The sequence below is a fragment of the Mesoplodon densirostris genome, chromosome 1 (genome assembly GCF_025265405.1).
Source record: "Mesoplodon densirostris isolate mMesDen1 chromosome 1, mMesDen1 primary haplotype, whole genome shotgun sequence".
Classification (NCBI taxonomy): domain Eukaryota; kingdom Metazoa; phylum Chordata; class Mammalia; order Artiodactyla; family Ziphiidae; genus Mesoplodon; species Mesoplodon densirostris.
The window spans coordinates 3342517-3361781 of NC_082661.1; the positions used below are offsets into that span (position 1 = coordinate 3342517).

The window sequence follows — 19265 nt, forward strand, 5'->3', positions numbered from 1 at the left end:
AAGGTTTCCGAGCAAGAAACCTCAACATACAGAAGAGAACATCACTGAGGAAATCAGAACCATAACCTCTGGAGGCTTTTCTGGCCTGACAAACAGTCAGAGAATGCTACGAGGACAGCAACGGGGAACTCAGTCCAGAGGGAAATAACAGAGGCTCTGGGAAATGTTCTCATTACACTCACGGCAAAAATGAACAAATTAAAAAAAAAATCTGAGAAAGTCTTTAAAGCCCATACTTTCATAGGGAAAAGAAGAAAAAGAAAACTACTGATTGTGACTCGGGGCCCAAGTGCATCCCAGCTAGTGGTGGGGCGACAGCGAGGATGTCATCCCCGACCCAGGACTGAGCATGTCTGGGGGGAACCAACCACCCGGCTTGCCTGGACCCCCCCAGCGTCAGCCCTGAAAGTCCTGCATCCCAGTAAACTGCTGGTCACCCAGGACAGACAGAACGCACTGCTCTCTGGGAGCCTGTCCTCCTGGGGGCAGAAGGCGACCACAACGGTGGTTGATCGTGGCCAAGAGGGTGGAGACTGTTGAATTTTAGGAATATTTACTTAATGTTAGAACCGGCATTTTGGTTCTAAGTAATGGTTCCTGCAACAAATTTCGAAAGCCGCCCGCCTGGCGCGGCCTCCCTCTGGTGACCTGCCCCGCCCCGCGGGCTGGCCTCCTCCCACCAGCACCTGCGCCCACGGCGGCCTACAGACTGATGGTCCCACGTCGGTACGGGACCGGCGATCAGCAAGCGGCCGCCTCGACTGGCCATCCATCTGACTCGACAGCTTAATCTGATGATAACACAATGGTGACAGAAACAGATTCTTCTGCACAATAAAGAATAGCACACATGGGCTTTTCGTGGGATAGCTGGCTAAATTCACCAACTTTGGGAAATACATCATTTCTGTGCCTCGCCCTTTATTCTAGGAACTTCCACTGGAGTGTGAAAAGCCTCACAGGGAAGGGTCGCCGCCCACTCCTGGGACGCCCGCTCGGGACCACACGTTCTCCTCCAGTTCCCTGTGCCCCCCAGCACCGTCCCTGCTGTCATGGTGAAGCCAGGCAACAAGCACAGCACGTGGACACTTCAGGGCGAGTCCGGCAGTGGACACGTCGCAGGGCAGTGCCTGTCCCCCGCCCCCCTCGCACTCGCCCACCGGGACCACTGGGGACCACCAGGGCCTCCCTCCCCAGCCGCCGCCTCTTGTCCCTCAAGGTGGGCTCCCCATCGCTCGGCCAGTCCAGCGTTTCGAGGTGTGCATCGGAGGAGAAGCAGCACACGCTTTATTGGTAACGTGGGTTGTGATGTGCCTGTACACCCAAAACTTGACAGTTTTACCGTAAAACTCCTGAGACTACCTGCAGGAAAGCGCAGGTAACCCCGCGGGGCGCGGGCTGGGGATGCGGAGGCCTGTTCCTGAGCCTCGCGCCTCTCGCGACCACTTCTGCCTGAATGAAGCGGCACAGCACGCCAGGCTTCCTGCTTCGGAACCCAAATGCCAGGCCCGGCAGAAAGGGATGCCTCCCGCTCAAGCCAGGGTCTCCCCCCAAGCCCCCCCGGAGGACTGCTTTTATGGGAAAAAAAAGCCCGCAGACCAGACACTGGCTCCTTTCTCATTCACGGAGGGGGTCCCTAACTCGGGCCTCTCCCGGAACTGCCCGCTCGTGCCCTCACCCCATGCTCCACACCGTAACGCCCCCGGGCGGCCCGCAGCCCCACGTGACAGCACCTCCCCAGGCGCGACTGCTCACGCAGGGCTGCCCGCTGCCAACTCCCCCTCCTCCTTCCTTCCCCTCGCCCAGCCTCGCGCAGGTCAGCCGAGGCGGCGTGCAGGCGGCGTGCACCCGCCGAGCGCCCCAGCGCAGCACTCGGGGTCTGCAGGCTTCCTGTCTGGACCCTCACACATCCCAACGCCCCACCGGAGCCGCCGCCACGTCCCCAGCCGCATCCTGGCGTCCACACTCCCGCTGCTCAGGCCCCTTGGAGAAGCCTTACCACCTCCGCACAGGTGCTCCGCCCAGCCCTCCCACCGCGACAGGAGCAGGTGGCAGGGACCCGGCGAGGGCTGTGGCTCGGGCCCTAAAACAGAGCCCAGCACGCGGACGCCCCTCGTCCAGTACCTGCACCACCAACCTGCCGCCCCCGGCGAGGCACGGGGCGTCCCTGGCCGCCTGCACAAAGGGCCACCACACCCGGGACAGCCTGGCCGGCACCGCGCCCCCTGCACTCAGCCCTCCCCTGGGGCAGGCTGCACACCAGGAGGGGGCGGGGCCCCTGCAGCCAGGGACAGGCTTGGGTGCGCTGCTTTTCCCGCAATGCAGAGGACCATGCTCGCCCACACTGGTGTCCAGAAAGCATAACCGAACATACAGGTAATGCATTTCTTTACGCCACTTCTCGTCCCCAAAAGGACTTCTGACAGTGTCCCTGCTTCCCCACCAAAGGTGGCACGCACGGTGCATGGGGAAAGCCGGCGCTAGTGACAAATAAACCCGGGCTGAAAACTCCTACCCCAGTGGTTTGTGCAGGTCGGTCACTCCCAGGCAGCCTCCTCACATGCAAACAAAGACCCTGAGTATCCCCCTCAGCAGGTGACCTCGAGAATTCCCTAGGACAGACTGGGTAAAGCCTCCAGCAAGGCCTTCAATAAATGTTAGTATCAGCGGTATCATCACTGCACTGACCAGAATCTCCTGGAATGTAACTCTACCAGGCTGAACCTGAGTGATATGAGGGTAAAGAGACCCCAAAATAAGGCCCATTTCCACATACACACAAAAATTATTGCAGATCTTCTAATTCTGACAAAGCTCACCCAATGGACCACATTACCCCCTCACCACTGTGACTCCCTCTCACACAGAAAAACACTGTCATATGCCGGTGTCGCTGCTGGTTCCTGGCCACTGCCATAGTGTCGGATTCGGTGTCAGGTCCTCCAGGAAGTTCTTTCAATTTAACCGACGATTAAGGTCAAGCCTCCCAGAGACAAGTGACTCGGGACTGGGAACGCACAAGTGCTAAGCCTATGTGCCCGCTCTAGGCCCACCGAGCACAAGCTGGCCATCAGCATGGCACACCTGGACACAGAACTCTGCCACCTGAGCGGGAAGCTCCTTGAGACCAGCCACTTCAGTGGCTCCCATATCATCCACTGTAAAAAAAAAAAAACTAGAAATGGGCAGCTGGGCAAAGCACCTCCTTAGGGACAAAAGGAATTTTAGAGACCTGGCAAATCAGCCCTAGGCTTCATGATGCTCCAGACCAAAGGAAGGTCTGCACCACATGGAATCACAGTCACGGGAGGTGGAACCCAACTGAGACTCCATCTCTAGTCTTGCCTCCACCAGAAACAGTTTTGTGACTGAGTTAACAAATGTCAACTATTATTGTTATTATTCAGGGCTCACCATGGGGGGGCCCGGGTCGATTCCCCAAATGGGATTCTCTCCCAATAGCTCATAATAGCAATGCCGTTTTCCTGATTTTTGGAGAAACGAAGGGCTCGGTAAAGGTTAAGTGACTTCACTTAAGGTCACAGATAGTAATTATGGAGCCAGGTCCAAACTGAGTCAGTCTTGTTCCCAGAGGCTGGAACCTTAACCCTGCGTATACCACCCCAAATGAGGGCGTGGATAGTGTAAATCTGTAAAACTAGGATGCTGATTGGATGCGGTGGGATATAGGGACAAGGATGCTGACTGGATGAGGGGAAAACAAGCATGCTAATTGGACTGAAGAGAAACAAGGATCCTGACTGTAGTGGAGGGAAAACAAGGGTTCTGGTCAGTTCCTCACCCTTTTTCCAGTTAGTCTCATCCTTCTATGAGACTATGGTTCCAAATTAAAATTTCTATCTAGGCAGTGCTTCACACTTCGCAAAATAGTCATCTATTACCTTCTGTGCTTACGCTCATCCAGGTAGAGTAAGTGTGATCACTGCCATCCCACAGCTGAGGAGGCAGCTAGGGGTTTAACAGCTGCCCAAACCACTCAGCTAGTAAATGGCATCACCAGAATCCCTCCCACAACTGGCACTTCATAAATAAAAACTCAGTTCAGCTTCCCCAAAATGTACTTGGTTGCATATATGAAAGTTAACCCTTACCTGACACCATGAAAACGCTTCTACCCAGAGAGAGAAAAAGCAAGACCAGCCATTCAAAGGGAAAAACGGGCGTGAAATATAATATGGCTGTCCATGCTTAACGTTTGTTTGTAAAACTAACGCCAAAGTTTTGGTAACATCTGCATGTTCTGTCATAACCACAAGACCGAAAACTATAACGCGGGGATAACATGTCGGGTTTGCAACTCGAAGAGATTCACGTGTCTCTGAGGAGTTACAAAACCATACACAGATCCATAAGCACAGGCAACTTAGAACAACAATACCGGCTGAGGATGGACCCACGTGGGAGGGGAACTCGGAGCTTGTGTGGGTTGGAGAGCTCTCCTCAGGCAACCCTAAGCCTGCCCTGGAGATGCTCAAACATTAGGGGCCCCTGCAGCGCTTGCGAAGACACAGGTCCCCAGGTTCTGACCCAGTAGGTCTGGCAAGGGGCGCTATAATCTTCCTTTTAACCAGCACACTCGGTAATTCTGACACCAGCAGGGTCCAGACCACCTTTTGAGAAACGAGTACCCCACTTCAAGGAGAGCAACGGGGCCCGCGTTTCAGTGGTGGCTCTTAACAACACCGACAAGTGGGCCAGATCTGAAGGGGACACCCTCGGCCCCTGCTTTTAGTTCTTTTTTGGGGGTAAAAACAAATGAGAAATAACTACCAGTTATTTATTAAAGTTCAACATTAAAATGTCCCATCCCGTAGTTTGCCCTGAGATTCAATTCACTCTCTCCATCCATCTAGAAACCTCTGAACATCCAGGGCTGGAATTGCCCAATCTGTCAGTAAGGGGAGAGTTTTCTAAACTACTATCCATATGACTCAATTTGTCAGTAAAAACTGCCACCAGCGCTGTGCTTGCAGAAAAATGTCCATAAATGCATTATTGCAACTGGCAGATCGATGTCTATAATAAAAACAAATAGATTTGACAAGTGCCGGCTTTTAGGAGTCCTGTCATTGGTGGACTGCACATTCAGTCTCACCCGCAGACTTCTGGGAATGGGCAACAGGCCTCGGGTTAGATACTCTGCTGACTTCACAAGTGTTACAGGTAGGAAATTATTCTAACAAGAAAATTTTCCAAGTAATAGAGTGAACGTACTAGGCATTTATAGGTCTCTCACAATTCCTTTCACAGTTACACACATACACACATGACAACGTTTAACAACCCTAAGAAAACGTTTCTGTAGAATTTTTAACTGGTTTTTATCACAGCTGCATCACAGGCCAAATGAGTTTACTCCAGGTTGGGGAGGGGGAGGGTACAAGGGGACACGAGGCGTAGACACCCCCACTCCTCTGCTAAGCCCCCAGTCTAACTGAAAACAACCTGTGGTATCAGAAACAAGTGTCAGCATTTAGCACGTGGCCAAGGATGTCACTGCCGTGTCAGTGGCCCCTGGGGCAGCCTATTTATTTAGTCGTTTAGCTGGACCAGACATCAGGAGGATGGCAGCCACAGACTGGCTTAACTGCCAGGGATTTCGAGCACTTTGGCAAGACACTGTCTGTGACCAATTTACACGGAAGCCACATCTGCCAAAACCACTTCCATTCCTTCAAAGTTTACAAAAGGTCACAAAAATGATTTATTCCTCTTCTTAGGCAATTCGTTTTAACAGTGATATAAAGGAGTAGGTCATTCACTGCACCCCATATACTCTTTTTTTAAAAAAAATAAATTTATTTATTTATTTTTGGCTGTGTCGGGTCTTTGTTGCGGTGCGCGGGCTTTCTCACTGTCATGGCTTCTCTTGTTGCGAAGCACAGGCTCCAGGCACGCAGGTTTCAGTAGCTGTGGCACGTGGGCTCAGTAGTTGTGGCTTGTGGGCTCTAGAGCGCAGGCTCAGTAGCTGTGGCGCACGGGCTTAGCTGATCCGCGGCATGTGGGATCTTCCCGGGCCAGGGCTCGAACCCGTGTCCCTTGCATTGGCAGGCAGATTCTTAACCACTGTGACACCAGGGAAGCCACCATATATTCTTTATATGGCTTCCCCAAGCCCTGTGGCCCTCCTCAATAAGCTCTTTATTACTGTTAATTTTTTAAAGAAAATTTAAAAGAAAACTAGACTATTTCTTCCCACTAACCAGCAGATAATGCAGCAGTTACCCAAATGCCACAGAACACACATCTCGCAGTATTTTGCCTCTAACAGTGGATGTCCAACTTTCATCTACCTATGCCCAAGAAAGGCCTCCAGAGCTAACGGGATGGGAAAATTGATGTCAGCCAAGGGGAGACTAGCCATCCTGCACAGTCAAACCTCCCTCCCCTTCCCAGATAAACCACACACACTTTCAAACCAAGAATGGGCAATGGAGGGCTTCCCTGGTGGCGCAGTGGTTGGGAGTCCGCCTGCCGATGCAGGGGACACGGGTTCGTGCCCCGATCCCGGAAGATCCCACATGCCGCGGAGCGGCTGGGCCCGCGAGCCATGGCCGCGGAGCCTGTGTGTCCGGAGCCTGTGCTCCGCAACGGGAGAGGCCACAGCAGTGAGAGGCCCGCGTACAGCAAAAAAAAAAAAAAAAAGAATGGGCAATGGATTGGTTCATTTATGAAAAGGCCACTCTCACCCACTGGTAATATTATATTATAGTTTATATGTCTTTGATGTTTAAATCTTCAGGTTTCCTTTAAATAAAATTCTGTGATAAGACCCCAACCTCTTTCAGAAACTACCAGAAACTACCCAGGAAACAGAGGGTCAGGGAGGACTGTGACAGGAGCCAAAGGAGCTCAGGGCCTTTCAGGGACCAGGAGCCCAATGCAGGAGCCTCAGAGACGACACAGGATGTCAGAAACCTCAAGGAAAGTGGGTCTAGAAGAGGAACTTCACCCTGGGGCCATGGAGGTAGGTGGGGTCAGAGTGAACTGTGAAAACAAACCTGGCAATAATGTTAACAGGTGACTATGGGAAAAGAGAATGCAGAAATCACTGTTTTGCTTCCTTCTTTTCCTACCAAGGAGAATATACTACAAAACTGAAAAGGGCACTGATCCCCAAAAAAGGGGAGTTGAAATACAACAGTCTTGGTTTGAATCACTGGCTTCTAAATGTCTGTCCTCTACAAAATAAGAATAAAGGTAATTTAGTAAGTTTATTTTATTAAAAAATACTAAGAGGAGTAAACTGTTTGGGGGTCCTGAGAAAGGAAGAGAAGAGGCCTGGAGGAGAAAGTCCACAGGAACGCCAGGGAAGTCATGTTCTTCCTCAGGCCCTCCTTCCGCCTCCTTCCCTGAAGGAAGGCTGGATGGTCCCTGAGTGAGACATCTGTAAGGGAAACCGTGGAAGAGCAGGTCTGAGTGGAAGATAAGGCCCAGGTGAGGCTCGACTGATAATCCAAGCAAGACCAAAACAGAGAGGAAGAGAAAGGTTTAAGAACTGCCGCAGCTGAACAAGAGTAAGATGTTTAACCACTGTGTCCAAACCTGGGGCTTTATTTCTTTAAACCTTGCTCTCCAACAGTGAGGCCTTTTTAAAGCAGCGTCTAATGACATTAGTGAAATCTAGTTTGTGTAATACAGATTTATTTTAATGAAAAGAATGTTCACCTAGAAAGTACCTTAGTGTAGTTCTGCCCTTGAGGCCTGGTTCACCCAGCCACAGACGGTAACAGACACCACTCTCCCACTCAAATCCTAACTCAAAACAAGAACCCAAGCAGAAATGAAACGCCTGCCAGCGCAAGGCCAGCTCTCCTCTGCGACTTGCAGGCTCTGGACCTGAGCAAGGGCGCACCTGGCGTGAACTGCCTCATGGGACAAGGTCCGAATTAACTCGATATTAACCACCAGCTGGGGGTGGGGGATGGAATGGAAAGGGCGGCCCTGACATCATTTTCTTAAAGTTGATTACCCCCATGGCGGGCTAAGCTTCCTTGTGTCCTTTTCACCTGAGTGTTTTCTCCACCGGGGACTCATGAAAGCAACACCACCCCCCTCCTCATCACGTCTCGGGATGGGGAGATGAGAGGAGGGCCTGGCTTAGCTACTTTAAGGGCTCATGGTTAAATGACCGCTCGAATCCTTAGCTCTTCGTGTTCTACAGCTTCGTGTTCTGCTGCTAACAGCTGCAGTGACCCCTCTCCGGACAAATCAGTCCCCCCCTGCTTGATGACCATCCACTCAACCAAGCAAAAGCTGTGCTCACGTATACAAAATGTGCTTCCAGAACAAGGTCAGCTACTGAGTTGGGGCACGGAGAGCAAACACCATTCTGAGATTCAGGAAACGATGAGCTCAGGGAGTGAGGAATACCGTTCAGAACTGCTCTACAGCGTTATCACCGACTTGGGAATTACGGCGCCCAGGTAAATGGCTCTCACACTCCACTTGTTTACGTGTTGCTGTTTACGAAGGCGATTAGGGCGTCATGTATACCAACATCAGGTGAGGACGCCAGAACGCGGCCCTCCTCTCACCCTGTCTCAAGCATGAGGCCATGGGGGGTTCTGCACAAGGGGTCTGCTAAGCTTCTGGACTACGGGCTTCTGGAAGTTTCCTGGAAACAGAAGGCAGAGGAGCGGCCCCCTTGGCGCTGGTCGGCAGTGCAGGGCAGGAGGGCGGGCAGGAGGGCGTCGAAGGTGTTGACCAACTAGAGGTTCGGTGGAAGCGGCCACAACTCCCAGGCCAGGCCACTGTCATCCAACTTGGCCGAGGAACCCCAGGCTGGGAGAAGGCTGGCTACACCTGGGCATACCTGGTCACACCTGGGACCCACAAGGGTCAGCTGGGGGGGTGGTCAGAGCGGGCCCCACCACGATGGCAAAGTGGGGTGGGGAGCGCTCGGAAGACCAGTGGGGGCTGGACTGCCCCAAGGGCTCCAGACGCCTGCTCTCCCCAGGGAGAGCCCCAAACTTTGGCGGGAGGAAGGCAACCCAGACACTCACCGCGCTGCCCAAACCGCCGACCGAGAGGAGCTGCAAGCGCAGAGACGCGCAGAGCTGAGTAAGCGCGTGAAGCCCGGGAAAGTCCGTGGCGCGGGGGCGGGGCCGAGGCTTGGGGCGGGGCCTGACGTACGGCTCCCGGGGCCCACACGCCCCGGGACGTGGCGGAAGCGCGGCCGGGAGGCGCAGAGGCGGGGCCGGACCGAGGTTCAGGGGCGGGGCCCAGAGTGGGCCGGGACCTGGACGTGAGGGCCGCGGGGCCAGACGCGCGGGGGCGGGGCCTAGACTGGTGGGGCGGGGCCGAGGATGGGCACCGCCTCCCCGCCGGCGCGCGCTCGCCCAGGTCGGAGCATGCCCAGTGCGGCGGTGCCGGGGTCGACCCCGCTCTGCGCAGGCTCGGTGGACGTGTGGCGCTGCCTGGCCCGGCTCCTGCAGGCCCCCGGCCCGGCCGTCTCCGGCCTCGGCGCCAGGGCCCTGCGCTCCTTTGCAAGCCCTTCCCACCGGCACGAGATGGGCCGCGCCCTTCCCGCCAACGCCCCTCGGGCTCTGTCCCTCTGTTTACCAACTGTCAGCACCGTAGCACTTGGCGAGCGCCGTCTTCCCTGTACCGGGGCAGGTGTGGAGGAGAGGGCGGGTCTGGAGGCTCGGCGTCTGGTGCACCCAGTAACCTTGTTGCTGGGTCGCGCTCTGGGGAGGCTGCGAGCCCAGAGCACCTGCTACTCTCCCTGCGGCCGCTCCCGGAGGGCAGAGATCACGCAGAGCTCAGCAGGACAACATCTGGACTCTATGCACAGCAAAGGGTCCTCTGGTTAGCCTCTAGTGCTTGTGATGGGTCTGTCGCCATCCATGGTCCCTCAGATGCTGCCTGATCACCAAGACCTAGACTCGCCCAGTCTCAGTGGCTGTTCAGTGAGCACACGCGTGCCTGGCACTGCTTGGTGTTATGTGGACATTATTATGGGTTGAATTATGTCCCACAAAAGAGATACGCTGATATCCTAGCCCCTAGTACTCTGAATGTGACCTTATTTGGAGATAGGGTCTTTTTACAGAGGCAACAGGTTAAAATAAGGTCATTAGGGTGGGCTCCTAGTCCAATATGACTCATGTCCTAACAAACGGAAGGCCACGAGAAGACAGAGACCACGGGGAGAACTCCATGTGCTGATGGAGAATGGGAGTGATCCTTCTGCAAACGAAGGAGCACCTGGGACCACCAGAAGCTGGAAGAGAGGCATGGGACACATTCTTCCCTAGAGCCTCCATGTGGAGCATATAGCCCTGTGGACATGCTGATGTCAGACTTCCGGCCTCCAGAACTGTGAACTCCAATACATGTCTGTTGTTTCAAGCCACCAGTTGTGGTACTTCCCACAGCAGCTCTAGGAAACAATATGCATTCTATCCAACCTGATTGACTAAGGACCCCGGCGGGTGGAATCATCCCTTGAACTTTCAGGGAGGTCACACACCTGTTGGCGATCCCAGGCCCACGTGTTCTGAGCCACCATGCTATGGGCCTCCTAGGTTCCATTGTCTTAATGGGAGCAGAATCTTTGCCTTCCCAGGATGTACGACTCCTCTATTGGGATTCGGCCAAAATTCATACATTGGCACTTGGGACTTGCCTTTCCCAACACATCAACGTCGTCAATGAAAGTTCACTCAGAGGACCTCAGCAGTGTTTGCTTTGTGAAGAGCCCTGGTGACTTTCTGTGGGCCACATCGTGGATCCTCCCAAGGCCCCCAGCCCCCAGGCCACACCTCGGCTGAGACGTGTTTGAACGGCTGCTCCTGGAAAAGAACTAGGCCCTGGGTACAGCGTGGTGATCAGATTAATACACTTTTTCTCCAGTGAGCCTGGACACAGCCTCAGAATCCTCCTCAACACTGCTCTAGACAGCCATAAGCATTTAAGTTAAGATGCATGGCAGGCGAAGTGAAGCACCTTTGCTGTTTGCTCTGGTCTTTTCTGTTAGCTCACTGTGAAACTTTAGGAAGTTTATTCAACTTCTCTAATCCTCAAAATCATCATCTCTGAAGGATCTTTATAGTAATCTACTCTATGTAGGGCATGTACATGTGGGTAGTAAACATTAATGACAAGAATACACCTGTCCTCTTATAATCTGTTACTACCAGGACCCAATCAGAACTGGGATCCCAACAGAACTGAAAAGAGAAAATAACGCAAACATTGAATCAAGATGCTTACTGATACCCTAACAAGTGTACTGTGATGTAGTTTTACAATTAATACCTAAATCCTGCTTTTCCTTTTATCTGACTAGTATTTTAATGTGAATTCCTAAGTTATTGTTATCATCTCTGATTCCCACCCCAGGAAAGAAAGACCATCTTGGTGACTGGTTAGGTGGATTATGTGGCGTTGGGAAAGATGGGTGAGAAAGAGAGGGGAGAGTGCAGCATCCAGGGGAGATGCACGCACCTGGCTCTGCTGAGCAGGACTCCCTGCTGGGGAGGCTGAGAGATGCTGCAGCTGCCTTCACAGGGGCTCCAGGGAGAGGAGCCAAGTGGGGGTCTTGGGGCCACAAGGGGGACAGAGGAAAGGCCACCACCCCGGCTCAGCCAAAGACTAAGACTCAAGTGTGTGGTATCTCGAACTCCTCCATGAGCAGAACTAAAATCTGCATTCCCTGCACTTGCTGGGAAGTTCTTTCCTTCTTGATGATAATTTTCAAAAATTCAAAACATTTTCTCAAAAGCTATGCTCTATGCCTCATTCCCTCGTCCCATCGCACCTGATCCTCAGCTACATGCACTTGCTGTTGGTTAGGCAACACAAGGATGGCTCCCAATCAGGGGGCTCTCCTAGTGTGTAAAGAACACGGGGTCAGGAGACTTGGGATGCGGTCTCACCGTGCAGTCCACCTGACCTCTCTGTTTGTAGGATGACAGCATTGCACTAGATGGGTGAGGTTCCTTTGGGGTTTTCCATCCTCAGATTAATACATCATACCCACTCTCCTCCCGACACAGGTTCCCATGAATGACTTTTTACAAAAGAGGTGGAAAACCCCCAGGAGCCTATGCTCAACTTCACTCTGATTTCTTCACGGGCCTCCCCGGGATGTCCTTTAAGATAAGCCAGCTTTCCTGTGGGTACTGGGAACTGTGTTCATTTGCATCATTTCTTTAAACATACAAATGGATACCTTTCAGGTTAAACAAATGAACACGACATGTGATTGCTTCCAATGATTTGCAACCCAAGAAAGTTGTTTAATAAGCCTCTCTTTCCAAGCTACTTTTGTGACATTAGAGACCATTTACAACAAAGCTGTCTTCAGTAGTCAAACTTAATCCTTACTATCCTGCCTTTGGGAAAAGAAGGGATTGTATAACGATCACATAAAACCTTGTGTGGTTTGAAAGCCCCAAACTCCGGACAAAAGTGTGAGTCTTGTAACAAAAGAAAGACTACAGAGCTTGCCACTTTAAGGGTTTTACATAGGGTTTTCTTTTAGGGTAGCATCTCCATTGGAGAGCTTCGCCGATTAACACAATTGATTTTCTCAGCCCCAGCGTTCCTGTAAAGGTTGGAGCCAAGAGCTGGCCAGAGTCAGCGCCCTGGACCTGGGTGGCGCAGCCAGCATGCGAGGACAGGGGCGCAGAACATCCTGGTGGAGGGAAGAGGGGAGCCTCAGGACCCGGGGTGGGCTCTGGTTGTCTCTGATTACACTCTGCTCTGCACTAGTGCCCAGTAGAGCTGGAGCCATGGGATGTGGCTGCAGCGTGGGGAGGTCTTCTGAGAGTGGGTGAGAGAAGCTGAGGGCGGCGGGGTGGGGGCTTTGGGCTCCGCCCTCGTGTGGGGCGTCGGGTGTTGTGGGGGGGAGGGCGGGGTGCTGCAGCCCCACCTGGAAGGTGGTGCATGCTTAGCTCTTGCATTCCTACAAAGAGCCAGGAAGCCCTTCTGCCCAGGAACCCCCGGGTGCTTCTGTTGATATCTGGCACCCTTCAGGCTCACCTTGGGTCGGGGAGGGCTCTTCCAGAGGCAGTCTGAAGACCTTCATTCAAGACTTTTCCTGAGACCTAGCTTAGCTGGCGTGCTTGCTGCAGGGCTGGAGACGCTGCGTCTAATGGGACTTGTTGCAGCCCCCATGGCGCTCACAGTTGAGTGGCGTAGACAGACAAGGAAAAGGGGTTTGCAGTGTGGAACAGTGGCTGGGGCAGTCAGGGGGTGCACAGCAAGGCCCCTCCCTGCAGCAGGGTCCCCTGTGTGCCTGGCCCTGGGCTGTGGGTGTCCCCACGTGGAGCAGGCTTGTTGAACAGCCGGGGTACCTGCTGCTGATGTAAGGAAAGGTCTGAAAGGGAATGAATGGCAGGGTTTTCATTGCCCGCCCGCCCCACGCCCCGCAGGGAAAGGACCACTGATTTTTGTGGAATTTGGGTCCAGTTGTCCAGTAATTGTTGGACAAAGATCATCCCGAATCTTATATACCCTTCCTTCCCAAATGTGGCAACTTTGGATAATTAAATATCCAGGAATGTATGTAGTATATATAAATGAGTGAATACAAGTCAGCCCTGCTGATGTATATGTATTTGGAAAGGTTGCTGAGAGATCTACTTCTGCAAATGGAAACACTTTGGGGGGTAGTTTCCCCCCCTCCCCCGTGTTGGGCCATCTGAGTGTGGGTCACTCAGGACGCGGGATTCTGTTAGATGTTGGCCCTTTTGAAACTGGCTCCTTCACTCATTACAAAGTGTTTTTGATCCATTTTCGGGAAGGGCTTTGTTTGTAACACATTGTTGGCAGTTTGGGCAGAATCTTTTAAGTGGTGTGAAGTGCTGGCGAGTGTGCACCTGGGCCACCAGGAGGAAGCGGGTCTCCCCCCACCTCTGTCCTTCTGGGATGAGCCAGACGTGCCTGGGTTTTTGTGACTTGGAAATTAAAGCAAGAGACATGGGGATTTTGAGACTGAGATTGTGATTTGTCCTCGTTCACGTCTGCCTGGGAAACTACAAATGAGAATTCAGACAGGAAAAACAGCCATACCAAGGGTTCTGTCTCAGCCTCCAAAATATTAATCTGAAGAAGGAAGGGTGGTGTATTCCCTCTGAGGGGAACTTCTTCAGTTTAGCCCCCGTGCGCTGAGCTATCGATTTAAAGTAACACGAGGCAAAAATGGGAAGTGTCTTAGCCACGTGAGTGGCAAAATTCGTGTGGTGAGGATGGTGCAGGTGGCTGTCTGTCCCATTGTCCCTTTATCTGTTAGCATGAGATGACCGAACTTAATCTGCAGAGTCGGGAGTGACAGAGAGTGAGGTCCTGACAGTGGTCCCTCCATCTGTCTCACCACCAGCCACTGGACACGAAGCCCTCCTTGGTCCAAGAGGGTGCTGGACAGGAATAGACAGGGTTCTCATTCCTGGTGGGGGAGGGAGGAGAGGTGTGAAGCTGGAGCCGGTCACTCCCCAGGGAGAGGCCTTTGCCAGTTGTCCGGGCTCTTTCTGATGCAAATGGGGAAGCCAAGCCCAAAAGGCTTTTATTAGGAGGTCAGCCAGTGCAGCTCAGAGAACTGGAGGAAGGAGGGCTCCAGGCCAGCAGAGATGAGGCCAGCTCTCCTCTCTTCTTCAGCTCCAGGCCTGACCCACGTCTCCACCCCTGACTCAGCAGTACATCCTTTCAGCTCTGCTTCCCCAGAGGTGAAACAAATTCTCTCTCCCAGCTTCCCCTGGGAAAAAATATCCCAGGGAAGAGCTCTGATTGGCCCAACACAGGTAATCATGACAAACTCTGAACCAATCACGGTGGCTGGGGGAATGTGGTGACATCCCAGGGGATACATGCACCTGTGTGGTCAGGAGAACAGATGTGATAAGGGCAGGATTGCCATGAGGTAGGGAGCCACCAAGCTTGTACCCTGCCTGTTCACAGGGATGGGCCACCCACTGTGTGCCGGGCCCCGGGGTCCCGCACGTCACACTTACATGCTGTCTCTTCAATCTTCACAGCTGTTCATCACTAGCTATGCCTGTGGATCGGAGGGGGAGGAGCGGGGGAGGGGCGGGGCTTCCTGCAGCTCCATTGCCTCCTTGGCAGTAGAGGTGGCCTCTGCCACTAAATAAGTGCCCAGAGGGATGCGGCTGTGTGCAGTGGTGCCTTCTACAAGGTCTGTGGACAAGGGACCTGTTTCATGAGGCTGTACAGGGGAGACCACTTGGTACCAGCCCAGGATGCTCTCCTAGAGTTGGGCGCCCCCCACCCCACAAGGCCAAGCAAAGCACTGAAAATTGTGCCTCAATTCTTTGTCTTAGGGATTAATCTTCATTAGCACTTTATTGGATTCATTAAATTACTCAAGCCCTAGAAAGATAGGACTCATAGAAATGAATAGAACAATAATAATAGCTGAATATTATTGATGGCTTAAGTAGTGCTCCCTGGGCTGAGTACTTGATGTTCATCGTCTTTTTGAATTCTCACAATAACCATATAAGGTAGATAATATCATTACCACAGTCTTGTAAATGAGGAAACAGAGTGGTTGAGTAGTTTGCCAAGGTCACACAGCAATGAGTGTTAGAATTGTTTACACCCTGGTTTACTGTGTCTTTGACTTGCAGAAGCAGTACAAGAATGAGAATTGCATTCACCGAGCTTCATGGTGGCGGGGGGTGGGGCATTTCTGGCTTTCTCCTTCAAGCTCTACAGTCTCCATTGTATGCGGCAAATCTCCCATCAGGCATCCTGCTGGACCACTCAGGTTCTCGCCTGGGTAGATGTTCAGTTATTTCCTGCTGGGGAACCAAGCATGGATCCTGGGGCTCTGGCGCCACTGTGGCCATCTTTGCTAGGAAGGGATCCTATTGAGATAAAGAGAAATGGCCCAGACCACACCGTTGAACCCCTGGATCCAGCCAGATCTGAAGGTAGACACCCTTGGACTTCTCATTTCTGTGTGACAATGAATTCTTTTGTTTGAATAAACAAGTTTGAGTTGCATTTCTGTCACTTGTAACCAAGAGTCTTGAGCATTACAAGGGTCCCGCAGATACTGTGCTACCTATGCTTACATGTGTTATCCTTTTAAGAATTCATAAATTTGGGAGATGAGTATCATTACATCCATTTTATAGTGAGGAAAGTGAGGCTTAAAGAGGTCAAGTGACTTGTCCAAAACCACTCAGCTATGAAATGGTAGAGCTAGGGCTGGCACAGAGTAATTGATCCCCAAGGATCAATATTCCTAAGGATATTCCCAATTCCTGAGAATATAGGATGGGGGTGGGGGAGGAGAGAAAAGGAAAGAGGAGAGAGAGAGGAGGGAGGGAGGGAGGAAGGGAGAGAGTGAAAGAGAGAGACAGAGAAAAGACTCTGTTAGCATTTTTGAATTGAGGAATTTAAAATCTTTTGGTGGCAAGTTATGACGGTGTATTTCTAGGGCTTTGGAATTTTATCCTGCTATTTGTTCTTCAAATAAAAGAATCAGAGTTGCTGACTTAGTTTAAACCAACTCCAAAGACTGCAGAGTTGACTGCTGATTAAAAACTTGTCTTTCTTGGTCTGAGAAAGGAATAGCAGATATGACTTCCCTGAATAGGCTACATCTTACAAATTTGATTTTTATTTGTAGCACTTGAGAATGTCGATGATTGGAAACATGTAACTTGATTATTAACAAGCTAGGAATAGTAACTGAGTGTTCACTTTGGCATCTACCCATGCTTGTATGATAAAAATAAATTTGGAAGAAGTCTAAATATGAAATTAAAGGTGATTTTGGTATCATTAGTCTTGCAGTTGTTTTGTCACCCCATCCTAGGGAGTCCATGGGCTAATTCCGAAGTATAATGGGCCCCTAGATGAATAGAATCTCCAGATGATAGTAATGTGAAAGGCCACTTTGGATTCAATGAGCTTTGCCATTTGTGAATTGAGCCTGAATCTTTCAAGAAGTAAACAAATTCCAGCCATTTTATTTCTGCTCTCTTTCAGAGATGTGCAATCATTTTTAATGGATAAACCTCTACTACATTGCATTTTTCAAATCCTCATTGTTTCATTTTCTTTCAGTTCTGCTATCTAAAACTTTTCTCCCAGCTCATCTTTCCTGATTATCTGTTCCTTCATACATACATATTCTACAGCCCAAGCCCCCTGCCTGCTGAGCACCAGGGAGGGCTGAGGACAGGGATGGCGTGATGCTCAGGAAGGCAGGAGCCAGGCTCTTCTAACCTTGTTAGCCACAAAAGGATTTTCAGCTTCGCATCGACTTAGAAATGCCGCTATCAGAATTGGGTTCAAGCCTGCATCTTGCATCAGCGGAGATGGGTACTGTGATTGCTGTGTTGAAATGTGTGCTCAAATGCATTGGGGGTTTTATCCTATTTTTCAAACTTCCAAATAGATAATGTCAGAACATTTCTGAAATGGGATACTAACATCAAGATATACAGCACCAATCAGCAAGCATCAGGCCAGCAGAGCGGAGGAGGGGCGTCTAGGAGACTCCTGGAGAATTTCCATTTCCATTCCCTGTGTCAACAGCTTGGCAACTTACCTTCTAGATTGCTTTATGGCTGGCTTCGGGAGAAATTCTCCGCCAGTCCCTGTGTTATACTCAACTCAGTGTTCAAAAGCCAAGGAATTAGATATGCTGCCATTTACAAAACTGTTTATGAAAGTATCTCTTTTGCATTGTTCAAAAATCCAAAAGGAGTCAAACTTTGACAGTTTAAGACAATGGCAGGAGCGTCCTGGTGATCTCCTGAGTGCAGCCTTGGCTGTTTGAGGCTCTTTTGTTGAAAATGCAGTTTCTTTTGGAGGATTTCTTCCCGCCTGTGATGCTTCGCTGGAAACTTTTGCCTTTTTGAAAGGATTTCTTCCCTATGAGGCAGCTGACAAAGGTCATATTACAAATATGTTGCTGGGATGGTAACATTTTGATTAGATACGCAAAAATCTTCTAGCCTTCCCTAGGATGTCATAGTCTAACATTTTTCATTATTTTAAGAAAATCATGTAAGTTGATACTATTCCGCAATAGGAACTTGAATTTTGTGGCTTATTTTCTTTGCTGTAATGTGCCAGCACCGTGGGCATCGTTGCAGGGAATAAATGACTCTTCCCCAATAAACCAAAGGCCTAAAGAAGCCCCTGGAGGGGGCAGGGACATCCATAAAAGTTGGAATGGATTTCATAATATGGTATTCAATTTAGTGTAATAAGTAGAATTCAGAAATAATCCAATCCTCTGAACGAAAACACCTCCACTACCAATCAAAGGAAGGTTGATTTAATGCTAGAACCAAGTAGATATGTTTAATATGGACCAAAATGTGTTTATTAAATTATCTATTTTCCTCATTAGCTACCTGAAAAATTAGAAACCTATTTCTCTCTCTCTCTCTCTCAAGTTTGAAAAATTACCTCCTTAAAGATGACTACCAGAAAGCATTTATCAAAAGGCCACTTCTGGTTCTGAAGCTTATCACAAAAAGGTCCATGTGTGCACTTAGGTCGTCCTACCTCGAAGATGATCAGTAGCAGAAAATACTTCAAAAATGGTACCAGTAAGTGGACGTCATGAATTGTTCTCTGATACTGGTGTTGCTGTGAAAAACAAAGCACAGATGCTCAGCGTTAGAAGACCGAGTGAGAAACTGTTAAGGATTTTGACAGATGACATCATGGTGCACAGAAGAAAAAGTGGGCACTTGGAGGGAGTTCCCTCCCTCCCCACCCAGGGTCAATGGTTACACCCAGTGTTTTCACGCTGTCCCTGAAGTCTTTGTCCAGTGATTCTAACTGATGAACTGCAGTTTCCTTTGAGCCCAATTCTGCCAACAGAGGCTTCCACTTGTGTTTGTGAAGGAGCCAAAAATAACCTTTAAATAATTAAATTCCTTAGTTTGTTTTGGTGGCATGAGAAGATGAAAGTGGCAACATCATTTCCCAGGATGTGCTCCAGCGAGGAATCTAGAGACCCGGGCATTCATCCTAGTTCCTGTGTTTCCTGTCTCTGCTGCCTTCTCCAAGTTCCTTACCTGCACAAAGCCTCAGTCTTACTGTCTGTAAACTGGAGATAAGAATACGTGACTCACTGAAGGTTTGCCACGGAGTGTGATAGTGTGAGTGGAAGTGCTACCACAGTATCCCCCTCACCACGCCAGGGGCTCCAGTTACTGGCTTCTCTGGGGAAGGATGACACAGTTATAGCTGTTCAAAATGCTTTCATGGGGCTTCCCTGGTGGCACAGAGGTTAAGAATCCACC

At 50.8% G+C, this 19265-nt stretch overlaps 1 protein-coding gene across 1 annotated transcript in view; it reads right to left on the bottom strand.

Moving 5' to 3' along the window:
• Window positions 1-9107, bottom strand: part of MGMT (O-6-methylguanine-DNA methyltransferase) — a 296186-nt gene extending 287079 nt beyond the window's left edge. Inside the window, exon 1 of the mRNA XM_060095105.1 lies at window positions 9027-9107. The gene's annotated coding sequence lies outside the window, so the exon portion shown is untranslated. The remainder of the gene's footprint in view (window positions 1-9026) is intronic.
• Between the last annotated feature and the right edge of the window lie 10158 nt (window positions 9108-19265).